Here is a 14,158-nt window from a genome sequence, read left to right on the forward strand (position 1 = left end):
GAAAAAACAACATCCATTATTACTCTTTTCCTGAACCTCGCAACCTTGGAACTTAGGGTCAATGTATGTTCTTTTAAAATGAAGAAAATTGTATTGATTTTTAATAATCTTTTTCATTTATATTATTTAAATGTCCTATCGCAAGCATGGACCACTTTCATAATTAAAATGTTCTTTAAAATGAATCTGATAAAATGCTCTATATATACATTTTCCTTTTAAAATAGAAAATAACACAAGGAAGTCTCCCAGAAGTCTGTGCCAAGTGTTGTTCGCTTTATAATGTACTTATTTATTTTTTTAATTTTTTTGCTTCTTAACTTTCCCTGATCATCCTAGCTAATCTTATTATTAGACTACAATCCATTCAATAATTGACTACCAAAAAAGTGTTTTACTGAATACGTAAAATGAGAATGAAGGAAGAAAAAACATGAACAAAAATGTCCTCTAAGTTTTCCTACACATATCCTATAATTTTCCAGTTGGCTTAACCACTCAACATATTTAAATAACCAACCAACATATTTATTTAACATTCGGCAGATGGACATGATAGGAACATCATGATTTTCAGATGTACTTTTATAACTGCAAGTTTTTCTTGGTGCCAGGATCACAACAGGTTCTTAAGGTAAAGCCGCCCCTACCTGCTGTTTCTTCAACGCCGGAGTTACTCTCAATCTAAACATGTCCACTCAGATTAATTTAAATCCCCGACATTACAGTGGAAATCAAATCATTCTCTTCAATCTATTTTTTACCCGCAGCATAAAAGAGACTATTTTACATGTTAATAGTAATCTGATGTGGTTGTATAAATCTGATATAAATATGATACTCTGTTTGGAAATGATGCTAATTTAGTTTAAAATGGAGATTACATTTCAACTTGTAAAAGAGCAGGATGGAATATTAGCATTCATGGCTGTTATATAATTTCCCTTTACACTACACAAGTGTTACTCAAAATCTTTTCTGAGCCTCTTTGTCCAAAGATTTCCCATTCTTCCTATAAGAAAAAGGACTTCTCTATTTAACTGTAAGTTAAACAGGTGGTACAGACCCTTGAAAAAAGATTAACAACAACATTATAAATGCATTTTTGAAGAAACATTTAAAGTTACAATGTAATAAACTGAACAGAATGTCATAAGAATGTCAAACTGGGCACAGTAAAAATAAATGTTATTCCCAAGGAAAATAAAAAGTCTGCATATTTATGTAACATTCAGCAGATGGACGTGATATTAATATAGGGTTTTCAGTTGTACTTTTATAGCTACTAGATTTTCTTGCCTAACTTGGCAACCCGAGGCACCATTTGAGTTTTGGATTTGGACAATACTGCAACAGATGTCCAGACCAATAAAATAAATTCCTTAAGGGCTATGCTTAATTTGTGTAATTGATCAATTTTGGTTGCATAGGGCCTCAGCTCACCAGCATGTAACTGCCTTCCACAAAAGCTTTGCAGTTGGGATTTCATTCCATATGTTACAAGGGTTTATGGACTCTCTCGTTGACGACGCTGCCGATGGAACGGGGGCTGTGGTGACACCTGTTGGCGATCAGCGGTGCCCAACAACCACCGACACAGTCCGTGGTGGCGGGGGACAGAGCTGCTCGGCCTCGGCCTATCGACATGGAGGTTTGGGGCCAGGTCCTTGCTGTGGGGCCTGTCCCGTGTGTCCTATAGGAATTTCAGCAGCAGCCGGGCCTCTACGCACCAGGTGCCAGCGACACCTTCTCCCCAGGCCCCAGAGTGACAACCACAAAAGTCTCTTGGCTGTGTCAAATGGGACATTGACAACGCCATCCCAGGTGAGAACTGATCCAGTACGGTGGATTCTTCTGGAAGAGCCGCACAGGGGACCAGCCTAAGACACCTCACGTAGTTTTTTCCAAACAAAACCCAAGCCACCTTTTTCTCCCTCTCCTTGAAGTCTCTCGATCTAATAACAACAGGTTTACAGGCAACTCACAGAAACTTTGGCCTGACAGAGGGTACCCGGGACACATGTGCTGGAGCCGCTCCATCAGCACACTCGGGCGGTGCTAATTAAGACATGAATTTTGAAACCTAACTCTCAATGTTCATCACTCACCTATTAAACTTGCCAGAGTTGCTATGTTAATTATCTCCCCGTATCCTTGATTTAGCATAATACGGCCTGCAGCCTGTGACAGAAATTAAAGGAAAGACCAGTGACCTCTTTTGTGATTGTGCTAATAACTACATGATCATAAATTAGTTTTCAATTTTCAGAAGACTCTACATGGCAAAAAAAAAAAAAAAAAAAAAAGGAACAAGTACACGATACACAAACTTGATAGGAGATAGTTGATCGGCATCAACTTTGAATCTTCCCTTTTTAATGAGTTTCCAGTCCCTGTCAACAGGAAATTTAAGCCAACTGCAGCATGCCTTTACCTGGCTCCGCACATTACAGAAAATAATCAGAAGACTGGGTCAGTGTGGGCTTTACAGAGGATATTTTAGCGATGAAGCCAACTCACACGACCTTGCGGAGGGCAGAGAAAACTTGACACATGCACGCTGCACACACACCACCCACAAAAGCTTTTCCCAGTCCTACGCACAGGCTTGAAGGAGTCATACTAATATCAGAATTAAAAACACGCAAAGTTAAATGACTCGTCCGATAGTAAAGAAGTGCCATGACTTCTTGGTATGTTTTGCGCCTTTCTTACATCTGTTCCTGCCTCTGACAGCTTTCTTCCCTTGGCTGGCAAAACACAAATAAGAATGTACAGGAAGCACGGCCCCACTCTGATGTACAATAATATTTAGCTAATTAGAAGAATCCTCCAGCTCATTATGCTAGGCAGGAAGAAGTAAGAAACTACATGAAAGCGTGACACTTGCTAAGCCCTAGGATGGTGTCAAAGCTGAACTGGCATCACTTTCTTCTATTTCTTTATAGACTTGGTTGGATTGCAATTTCAGCCCTTTAAAAATCAGTTTTTTTGACTTTCAGAGGGAGCTAGCTATCCCTTGAACACTGCACCATCTTCTGGCCAAATGCTTTACTACACGATCTTAATTAAAGTGTCAAGTCCCAATTTTCTTGAGAGTGACTGCTGGATTAGTACGTGGTCTATTTTATTATTCCTATTTTAAGACAGCACAATAGATAGATAAGGAACACAAAACAGTTTCCTTCTAATTAAATGGAAAGGCATTGGAAGTCTGTTTTAAAACTGTTTTGTGCTTCACAGCCTCAAATAATTTTTTTAGCCTACAAATATTCATGGAAAGCCTGTGGACATATTTGGCATTTAGAATATGCTGATGAAGGGTGGGCGCAGGCACAGAGGTTAAAAAATCTGGTTCTGGTCTGCTGAGAGCTCACAACTGAGGCATATCATTAGGAACTGTAAAATGGGTGGATTTGAATAGCCCAGACAAGAAGTGCAGTAGGACTTTGCAAGAGAGATCTGAGGACTGACCTTGCTGGAAAAGGTTTATTGCAGACAAGCGGGTCTTGAATCATGAAGAAGAATGACCATGTTGACGCTAATGATGCTTAAAATATGCCAGGCACTGTGCTAAGCCCCTCCCAAATATTACCTTAATTAATCCTCAGAATGGCCTCATCTTACTGATGAAGACCCCCACAACGGCATAGAAGAGGTTAGGACTCCAGCTCAGGTCAGCCTGACTTCACGGCTCATGCTCTGAACCACCCAGCAGCACTGTCTTCCTGTGCGAAGGATGAGATTTCCCAGAAACAAGGCAGAGGGGCTTCTGGAGGAATGCAATAAATTTAGCAAAATGTAGAGGCCAGGGATGTGCAGTGGCAGCTCTGCATGTCCCTGTAGGGGGGACTTTGGTTGGAAATCTGTTTTTCTGGGGTAGGGAGGGATGGTTCAGGGGCTTACTTGTTTGAAGCTGTGTCTGCAGAGGAGGCATAGAGATCCAGGTTAGATAAAATAAGAGGAGCTGGTGGAGATTAGGAGAAGAGCAAACCTCCCAAGGCAACCACAGCTGCTGCCGCTGAGAAAAGGCGTTCTGTAGTGGAGGGGCGGTGAGGGAGGTGTGGGGGCAAACAGCTAAGCGGTTCAGAGGGCAGTCATAGGACACAGGGTCTGGAAAGCAGGTGGAAAAGAAGCAAACACATTCAGATAGGTAACAAGAGGATGGGGCTTCCAAAGAAATGCATAGGAAGTGGTAGATTCGTCTACTTCCATAACCCTTCACTCATCCAACAAAATGAGCTGAAGCGCGAAGGATCCCAAGAGGTGATAGGATCTAATGGACATGTTGCAAGTAGGGGAGACTCGGGGGTACCCACAGCAGGAGAAAGGCAGTCTGGAGAGATGGGGGGAGGGGAGCTTGGACGGAAGCACAGTGAAGGCTGCAGGTGGGAAGGACATGGTCACGGACAAAGGTAGAGGGAGCTGGTCTCCAGGAAGGCTTCTTACGAAGACAGGTAAGTAATGCAATCAGCGCGGAAACCAAGGAGGCGGGCAGAGTAAATGCTCGAGGTGGGCCGTCCAGGTGAAATCAGGGAGTGTTGGCGGGAGGCAGCCTGGAGACACCGATGCCATCTCAAGGGGGTGGCTGAGCCTCAGCTCAGACTCCTGCCATGCAAAAATGAGAACCCAGAATTGCCAGCTGCTCAGATATTTCAAGACAAGCTAAAAAGATGGGTTTCTATATGCAGTCTCTCGATGTGTATGTTGTTGGAGATTTTAAAGAATTTTAAAACACTATGCGGGCCAAACAAAACACATCTGTAGTCCAGATGGGGCTGCAGGTTGCCAGTTTAGGACCTCTGGCTTGGAAGAAAGATGGTAGCATGGTCCCCAGGCGGGGTCACGGCTCCTGTGCTCCCGACTCACCATTGCATGCACCAGCTCGGGGGTTGCAACTCAAGGACCGGCCAGCATCTCAACCACAACCTGCACCAACTCGAATTCATTTTCTCCCCGAAAAGCCCTTTTTTCCTGCTACTCCCATTTCTCATGAATGCCAGGGTTGGTGTGCAAGTTCTCATCTTTGGTATGGCCTGGTCTCCTTTCTTTTCCTGACCTCCTATAAGCCACTTCCTAAAGTCACGGCCTTTACAGCCTCTTGACAGGTGTCCTTTTTTTTTTTTTTCTTTTTTCTTTTTCCTAACTTCCCTGTCCTCTTTTCTAATTTAAGCTCTCCTTATTTCCAGTCTAGAGCATTGAGATCATATCCCACCTCTACATGCCGCCTCCTGTTCCTCCCAATGTACATGTGTCACTGGACATATCTTTCTCAACTATGGTTCTCTTTCACCATACCCTTCAGGCTTAGTCCAGAAACGTGAAATGATGTCCTCACTGCTTATTAAAATGAGTACGATCAACTTGAGCTGTCTTGTCGTCCATGACTCTTGGCCATAAGACATATTTAACCCAATACTTCTGACCCAAATGCCTTTCCATATCTTTATATATCCTAAGCCTTCGGCCAGCGTGAACTGTCCAATTTCCCAAAATCAGCTCAATTTTCAGGTATCTCGATCAGAGTTTCTCAACATCTGCACTATCGACATTTGGGGCCAAATAATTCCCTCTGGAGGGTTGGAGGGCAGGTAGGGGGTGGGGACCGTCCTGCGCATCGTGAGATTTCTAGTAGCATCCCTGGCCTTATCCCACCTAGATGCCAGTAGCTCCTCCTCCCAGCTGTGACTGCCAAATAGGATGTGATGAGAACATTGAGCCCTTGTAATATTTTTCTCAGGATAACCTTCAAATTAACTTGAACTCTTTAGATATTCACCAGGAAGGAGCAGAAAAGCCAGAAATAACCAGAGTGCCAGAGGAAGGGTGGCCGCTGATTAAAAGTTGTTGTGTCTGAGTTACACTGCCAATTACCAGAGTTAGCACATCTCTTGACTTCTTTTTATCTCTTATCAAATAAAAGAGCACTTCCCCCAGGGAGCTTTGTCCCCCACCAGACTCCCATGCCAGGGCAAATTCCCTTGCTCTGGGCTCTCACAGCACAGACTTTATAATCATTGCTCATTTAATGTTGGTTTCTCCCCTCAGTTGTACAATCTGTGAGGGGACAGACCTACATGTCATTGTCACAGCTGTATCCCCAGCCCCTAGCACAGTGCCTGGCATGGAGAGGACACTAAGTGAGGATTCTGGCAATGAATGGTAACCCTTGCAATAGTAGAGGGTATGCTCCGCATCTAGTTCTCAGCAATTCCCAATTCCCTTATTCCTTCCAGACACAGCTCGGGATCAATGATCTCCATGAAGACATCCCCAACTAATGCCAACTGACAGTGGTCTTTCTTTTCCCATAAATCTTTATAGTACTTCACAGCATCTTCTTAGCTTTCCAGATAGCAGGTCTTTATCACCAAACACATTCAAGATCTCCAAGAGAGTCCATATCCTCAAGTTTTTCTTTATTATGACCCTTCACAATGAGTACACAGTTGACAATTCTAAATATTTGCAGATGAAATAGATAAATGATGGTATTAGTCATTAAAACAGTTGAAAAAACCTCCATAACTAAATTGAACCTTAGAAACTAAATTTTGAATTTATGACCTCTGTCTGAAATGCTTACCTAATGCTCTCTTCCGGTATTTTAAAATTAAATTTCTATTGATTCAAGCTCAATTATTATTTATTTGTACAATAAACATGTCACTTTACAAATAATACATACAAAAACCTTCTAGTCAGCACACAATTTTATCATCCCGCAAGTTCGTCAGCTGGTAGAGTCAGTTCTTTGTTAGGAAAAAAATAGAAACCTGTGAGTTCAGACAGATTGATTAACCTCCCTGGTTTCCTTAATCCATAAAATGGGTACATTAATATCTGTCTGCTTGTGAGGGCAGTGATAGTTCCTGCAGGCTAAGGGTCTGACATGCTACACCCCGGATTCAAATCTGTATTCTATCTTATGACAGCTGTGTGTCCTTAGGCAATTATTTTCTCTTTCTGCCCTGGTTTCTTTAAATGTAAAGTGGGTTGGGACACCTGGGCAGCTCAGAGGTTGAGCATCTGCCTTTGGCCCAGGGCGTGATCCTGGAGTTCCAGGATCGAGTCCCACGTCAGGCTCTCTCCATGGAGCCTGCTTCTCCCTCTGCCTATGTCTCTGCCTCTCTCTGTGTGTGTGTCTCTCATGAATAAATAAATACAATCTTTAACCAAAAAAAAAAAAAAAAATGTAAAGTGGGTTTAAAACTAGAAACCTACCTGGTATGAGATGTATATGACAGTGTAAACAGTCCCTGATAAGCAAGTGCTCAGTGAATGCAGGTCCTCCCATCACAAAGAAACAAATGAGACAATGTAATTAGAAAAGAACTTTGGACAAGAATACCTCTTAGAGATGATCCATTTGGTGATTATTGGAAAGTTTACTGATAACAGTACCAATTACCTAATACCCTTTTAAACAAAATTCGGCCTTCTCTATCTTGCAGCCACAAAGTCAGCACTGGGATATTATAGATTGAGAGTAGAAAGGGGCCAGGACATGCATTATACTTCAAAGTGTATAACCCTGTAACTGTCCCCAAAGCTCTTTGGATTTTTAAGAGACTTTTTTGTTCAATCTGGTGATTCTGTCTGGAATATCCAAATCTGTTCTGAGTTAGCTGGAACTTTTACTGTACCAAAACTGAGGCAAGCTAGAACTATAGGTTCAAAATAAAGTCAAGCAGAAATATAGCTCTGGCCACGGAATTCAGTGTCCATCCTACCCCCATGATGGCAGGAGCCTTTGCAGTCCTCATGCTGCGTTGAGAGATTGAACTGGACTCCTTTGCACTCATCAACTCTCTTGAGGCTGAACGAAATACAACTAAATTCACAGTTTTGATTGCATTTTTTCTCAAAAAGAAAAAAAAATTGAGGAGCTATTTTGACCAATTCAGATCCAAGATCTTTATTTAATATGTATATTTTATTCATTCAACAAATACTTATCTTTAACTGAAATATCAAATAAATGTCTCAAATTTCCCTTTCACTTTGGCTTTGAGGGCCTGGATCTTGTTTGACCTTGAACAAGATTTTACTCTCAGATTTTCCATCAATAAAGCAGAGATAATGACAGTATTTGCCCACTGCATGGGGGAATTGTAAAACTTAATTAATTGAAATCTTGGATGAAATGTGCTAGCAACACCAACATTCTGCATTACTTCCTGACCTGTATATGAATGAGTGTTAATTTAAAAAGACAAATTCTCCAATTTATACCATGATTGTAGAGTGGAATTTTACATACATACACACACACACACACACACACACACACGCACGCGCGCGCACACACATACACGTGCTCATCCATATACATATGTATATGCATATGTATAGCTTGGCATTTATACGAATGTGTGATTTCAGCAGCAAATCAGCCAAAGGAAAAATTAGCTACAGTTTTTTCCAAGGGAAATAATTTTCTGTTCATGTTCTGTTATTTTCAAAAGACTCTAATGCTGTTATTTCAAAACTAAATGTCCTCAAACAAGGCAAAGACAATTCTTCGTTGAATTATGCTTACAGATGCCAAATTTTCAGTGTTGTGTTAAAGTCCTACAAGAATAATCCAAAATTTTTAAGAATGTATATGGAAACATTCTTTCAAAATGAATTAAAAATATTCCACCCTTTTAGGATCAGATAACCTTAAAAACATAAATAAACATTCAATGAGAGAGGGAAGAAAGGAGGGAAGATAGAAAAGAAGAGTATATTTAAGGAACTCACTGTCAGCAGCCTCCTCCTCAATAAAAAATTAAAAATCATCCATAAAATTTATTCAGCATTCTTGCTTGACTCAAATTGGGCAGTCATTTTGTGACAAAATAATAGAAAGGAAGAGCACCTGATGTAATTTAGTAGGAATATTCAGAAACTATTTTTTTTTCCTTGCGCAGGTCTCCGGCTATCATATACATAAATTCCTGTTTACCTTTTTTTGGGCCACAAACAGATAAGGTATTTCTTACGGATTGATGTATGCGACAACTTTCATAACTGGTCAATCGACTAAATGCCATAATAGTTTGTTTCTATAGATGAGGCTTTTATTCATTTTAGCACCAGTTAGCTCTGTCACCAAAATATGGCCTCGTTGGAAAAGTATGTGCACTGATAAGGATCGAACCCCACCTAATACTTACAGTGGGAAGCATGTATGAATAAGGGCTATTTATCATCTCATGTAAATGAAAATCTTTTGTTAATTCAAATAACACTGTATCTTAACACCTAATACAAGTGTTAGATGTGAAATAGAAACATTTTTATAGATACGTTATGAATTTTAATGCTTCCTAACTTTATTCCATCACTTCCTACCTAGAGACTATATTTCCATTAACATGCCTGATGAAGAGAGAAAGAGACCATATGTAAAACATCAAAGGGGGCTCGAAAAGAGGAAAGAGAGAAGAGCTCTCTCTAAATAAATGTATTCAAAAAGAAAACAAGCATAGAATATATGAAAGGTACCATAATTGGTGATGACCAGATAGACACAGATTTAAAGAAGCTACTGAATCCTTTTCATTGTTGAAATCCAGTTTTTCTCTATCTTCCTCAACAATTTAAGGCAGATATCTGTGCCTGTTCTGTTTCCTATCAGATCCTCACAGTCTAGAACAGTGCCTGACACACAATAGGTGTTCAATAAATAAAAGAACAAAGGAAGAGAGCTTGGTGAGGCAGGTTATAAAATTCGGGATTGGTGAAAAGCAAAAGAAATTCCAAAGGCCCTTCATCTGTCATCCTGAGGTTTGCCTGAGAAGAAGAGGAGGGCAGCCCCAGTGGCGCAGTGGTTTGGCGCCGCCTGCAGCCCAGGGTGTGATCCTGGAGACCTGGGATCGAGTCCCACGTTGGGCTCCCTGCGTGGAGCCTGCTTCTCCCTCTGCCTGTCTCTCTCTCTCCTTCTCTCTCTCTCTGAATAAATACATAAAATCTTAAAAAAAAAAAAAAAAAGAAGGAGAAGAGGAGGGATACCTGGGTGGCTCAGTGGTTGAGCACCTGTCTTTGGCTCAAGACCCAGGGTCCTGGGATCAAGTCCTGCAAAAGGCTCCCTGCATGGAGCCTGCTTCTCCCTCTGCCTATGTCTCTGTCTCTGCCTCTCTTTCTCTGTGTGTCACTCATGAATACATAAAGTCTTTAAAAAAAAAAAAGATGGAGAAGAGGAAAGAAAAAGAGGGAACAAAATTAGTCAATAAATGGGTCTCTGGTCAGCCTGTAGAGAACCTGAGAGTAAGAACACAGAAATTGCCCAAAGGATACTTGGGTTATTACTATCCTTTTTCACAAGAGTTAAGACCTCACTTTTAGCAAGAAAGAAGTGGAGTTGAAGCAGTGAAAAAATTTGCCACTGAGTAGGGAGCTCAGTAAATATCTTTGAATAAATGAAAGGCTGTCTATGCACCCGCATTGGCCTGGCACTGGGATGGCAAACTACAATTGTCCTCAAAGAGCTCACGGTCCAAACACGGAAGGATAAAGAGGCAGATTCATGTCCTGAAAAGAAAGGAAAAATAGGTAAGAAGGGTGAAAAAATTCAGAGGGAAATAAATCTCTCCTCTTTCCAACATGTGACACATTTGAAATTTGTGCAAAATCCCATGTGCCTTAAAAAATAAAGCACAATGGATCAAAAGAGAGGAAGTCTCTGAAAAGCATGTTGATAAATTTGAGTACTGTTAGGAGAGAAAAATGAAGAACTAAAAATCTTCTAAAAGGATGAAAGCTCAAGGGAATATAACTGGAGGGTTAAAAATTAATAAATAAGGTGCCTGGGTGGCTCAGTCGGTTAAGGGCCTGCCTTTGCCGCAGGTCACCATCCTGAGATCCTGGGATGGAGCCCCGTGTTGGGCTCCCTGCTCAGCGGGGAGCCTGCTTCTCCCTCTCACTCTGAGCCCCCCACATGCTCACACTCTCTCTCTCTCTCAAAGAAATAAATAAAATCTTTAAACAAATTTACAAGTAAAAGGGATGAACATGCATTTGTTCAAAGAAGTTCAAGAACTCTGGAGTAGTATTGGAGTAGTGTGCTTGTGACTAAGTTTAAAAACACTATAACCAAATATAGTACAGATTGAAAACATAAATAGATTGGGATACATACAGAAAAATTCCTGGATCAGATGCAACCCTGGCAGGTCAACAACTCCTGAGGTCAAAACTGGCCTATGGCCATGGTTTTTTTTTTTTTTTTTTTAACTCTTTATTGTGGAAACGTCAAACATATACAAATTTAAGTATACATATATTCATCCATCATCCAGCTTCAATAATTATCAATTCATGGTCAATGTTGCTTTATTTACACCTCTTATTTCACGTAGATTCACTTCCCCACTTTAATCCCTGGACCATTTTGAAGCAAATCTTACACAACACATCATTCATCTAGAAGGATATTTAAAAAAAAAATAACTGTAATACCAATATAAATTTAAGCAAAAATGCAAATAATAATTTCTTAACACCATCAAATATCTAGTCAAACTTAAAAATTCCCTGATAGTTCTGCAATTGATTTTTTTTTAATTAGAAACTTATTGTCATATTTGGCAACAGAGATGTTTCAACCAAATGTCTAGATCTCTGACTTTTCTCTTAATGAAAACATCTAGCCACTCTGGTACACATTTTGGAATAGCAACACTGAGCATGAACACAGCAGCCACTCCCCCTTTGATACAGGTCTTGCATGCTCCACATAAGGTCCTCACTATTGCCTATTGTTCTGCCCATTGCACACTCCACATGTCTACACTATCTGGCTCTTGGACACAACTGAGTCTGCAATCCTAAATCTAAGCTCACAAAAAATATGGGTGATTGGAACCCATTCTTTAGTTTCAGGAGTTACTGATGACATAAGTGATGACCACAGTCCTGGTTTAGCCTTACCGACTTGAGTAAGTCATAGATAGAACAGAAAGTCACAACCCCGAAGACAAATGGTCAGATTTGAAGGTCAACCCAAGGGTAGAACAAGAGAAGATGTAAAGTCAACAGACAAGGAAGCCAAGAGCAGTTATAGAGGAGTTATGAAGCACAGATTGATTTGATTAGTTCAAGAATTATTTGGAGAACCAAATTATGTGCTGGGCTCCCCTCTTTGCAATGCATTCCAAGATCCAGAGATGGGTAATGTTGCTTTTAAAGGAGTTATGCCAAGTCCAACACTACATAAAGCCTTCCCTTCCTCCCTATTCATTTGTCAGTTTTGAAATGTGAGAATGCAGTCACAGTGGGTTAAATTAAAAGTATAGTCACTGGGGTGAGGTATTAATGCTCTTAAAATTGAAACCAAAATTAAAATCTAAAATGAGATTTCTTACACTCACCTATATCTGTATGTTGACTCCCTTTCAGATATGCTGGAATGCTCAACACTCAGTGTAAGAAAATAAAATGGTGTGCGTTTGACAACCAGATGCTATTCAAAATTAAAAGAGCTTAATTTTAAGACGGGCAGGAGAGAAGACATGCAATTTGCTTGCGATGCACACAGTAAATTAAAAACTTAAAAAAAAGGCAATGAGTGTGAAATATTAAATATTTACTTCTCAGGGTATTTTTGTGCACTGATATTAATGGGTAATAATAATTACTGTGCCTTATCCAAGACACACCTAGACTGAGAAATTAAATTCCCAGCATATGGGTATGGGCACCAGTCGATGCACATGCTTAATTCCCACTATGTTAATAGAACCAGAGGAAGTGCACCAATGAAAAAAAAAGAGAGAAAGGGAGAACCCCAGAAACTTAATATAAAGGGAAATCTGGAAGGGTCTGTTTCCCTTGGAAGTAGGTGAATTAATTCCATTAAATTTTCTCAAAATAAATATGCATCCAGGACAGAGAAGCAGAGTCCACAAAATATTTCATAGAAAAAACTCACAGAGCTGACACTGGTCAGTCTCCTTTTGTGCTAAAAATGCCATGGTGGCTTGGGACTCTGTGTGGGAGTTCAGTCCAGGAAATTAGCAGCCATGTGAGACCCTACCAGCATTCTCATCTTTAATGGGTAGGTGCCTTGCCTTTTTACTCTTCTTTCTTTTTGCCAATTCCAATTCCCCATTAAGTCATCCACACAACCAGAGCGACATGCACACCAGCCCCCGAGGCAAACACAACTCAGAGCCACACCTACATGTCACACATAGAAAGGGCTGAGGGCCCCCAACCAATGACTAAGGTAGTTAAGGAATCCAGAGCTACGGTCCTACTTCTGTTATTTAACCACTTGGATAGTGTTAACCTAGACTTCAGCATTTATATCGGTAAAGAAGGAAGGTAATAATCCCTATCCTCCTGCTTCATAAAATTGAAGGACTCCAAAAAAAATGATGTGCATATGAAGGTAGGGGCAAATTGCAAAGCTCTCTACAAGAGCAAGGACCATAAGAACGTACCACTCTATATTCTGCTTTTCAGAACTTTGACAATTTTTTTTTTGTCTTTTGACCTTCTTCTAAAATTAGATATTACACAGGGGATCCTTGGGTGGCTCAGTAGTTTAGCACCTGCCTTTGGCCCAGGGCGCGATCCTAGAGTCCCGGGATCGAGTCCCACGTCGGGCTCCTGGCATGGAGCCTGCTTCTCCCTCTGCCTGTGTCTCTGCCTCTCTCTCTCTCTCTCTTTCTCTCTATCATAAGTAAATAAATAAATAAATAAAAATTAGATATTACACATCCACATATAAAAATTAAATAATATAAGCAGACAGAAGGGGGATATCATTCGTGTCCTCACCACCCCAAAATAATACCTATTAACACCATATATATATATATATATCAATCTAAGCCAGTGATTCTCCAATGGGGTGGGGTGCAATTTTCCCCTTCCACCAAGTGACATTTGGCAACTTCTGAAGACATTTTTGAGTATTCAAAATTCAAGACGAGAGAGATGAGGCATCTGGTGAGTAGAGGCCAGAGCTGCTGCTGAACACCCTACAGTGAACAAGACAGCCCTCTGCAATAAAGAATTATTCAGCCCAAAATGTTAATAGTCCCAAGAATGAGAAATCCTGACCTATATACATGCATATGTAGCCTCACATGTAACACTAATGCCGGAATCATTCTAGAATGTCTGTCACCAAATTATGCAAGGTGGAATGGCATCCCAGATT

The 14,158-nt window shown here is 40.6% G+C and overlaps 1 long non-coding RNA gene across 1 annotated transcript in view; it reads right to left on the reverse strand.

Annotated features, from left to right (window-relative positions):
• Positions 1–2,346, reverse strand: part of LOC119864576 — a 55,351-nt gene extending 53,005 nt beyond the window's left edge. Inside the window, exon 1 of the long non-coding RNA XR_005374425.1 lies at positions 2,109–2,346. This is a non-coding gene — a long non-coding RNA (uncharacterized LOC119864576). The remainder of the gene's footprint in view (positions 1–2,108) is intronic.
• Between the last annotated feature and the right edge of the window lie 11,812 nt (positions 2,347–14,158).

The sequence above is a fragment of the Canis lupus genome, chromosome 20, assembly GCF_011100685.1.
Source record: "Canis lupus familiaris isolate Mischka breed German Shepherd chromosome 20, alternate assembly UU_Cfam_GSD_1.0, whole genome shotgun sequence".
NCBI classification, from domain to species: domain Eukaryota; kingdom Metazoa; phylum Chordata; class Mammalia; order Carnivora; family Canidae; genus Canis; species Canis lupus.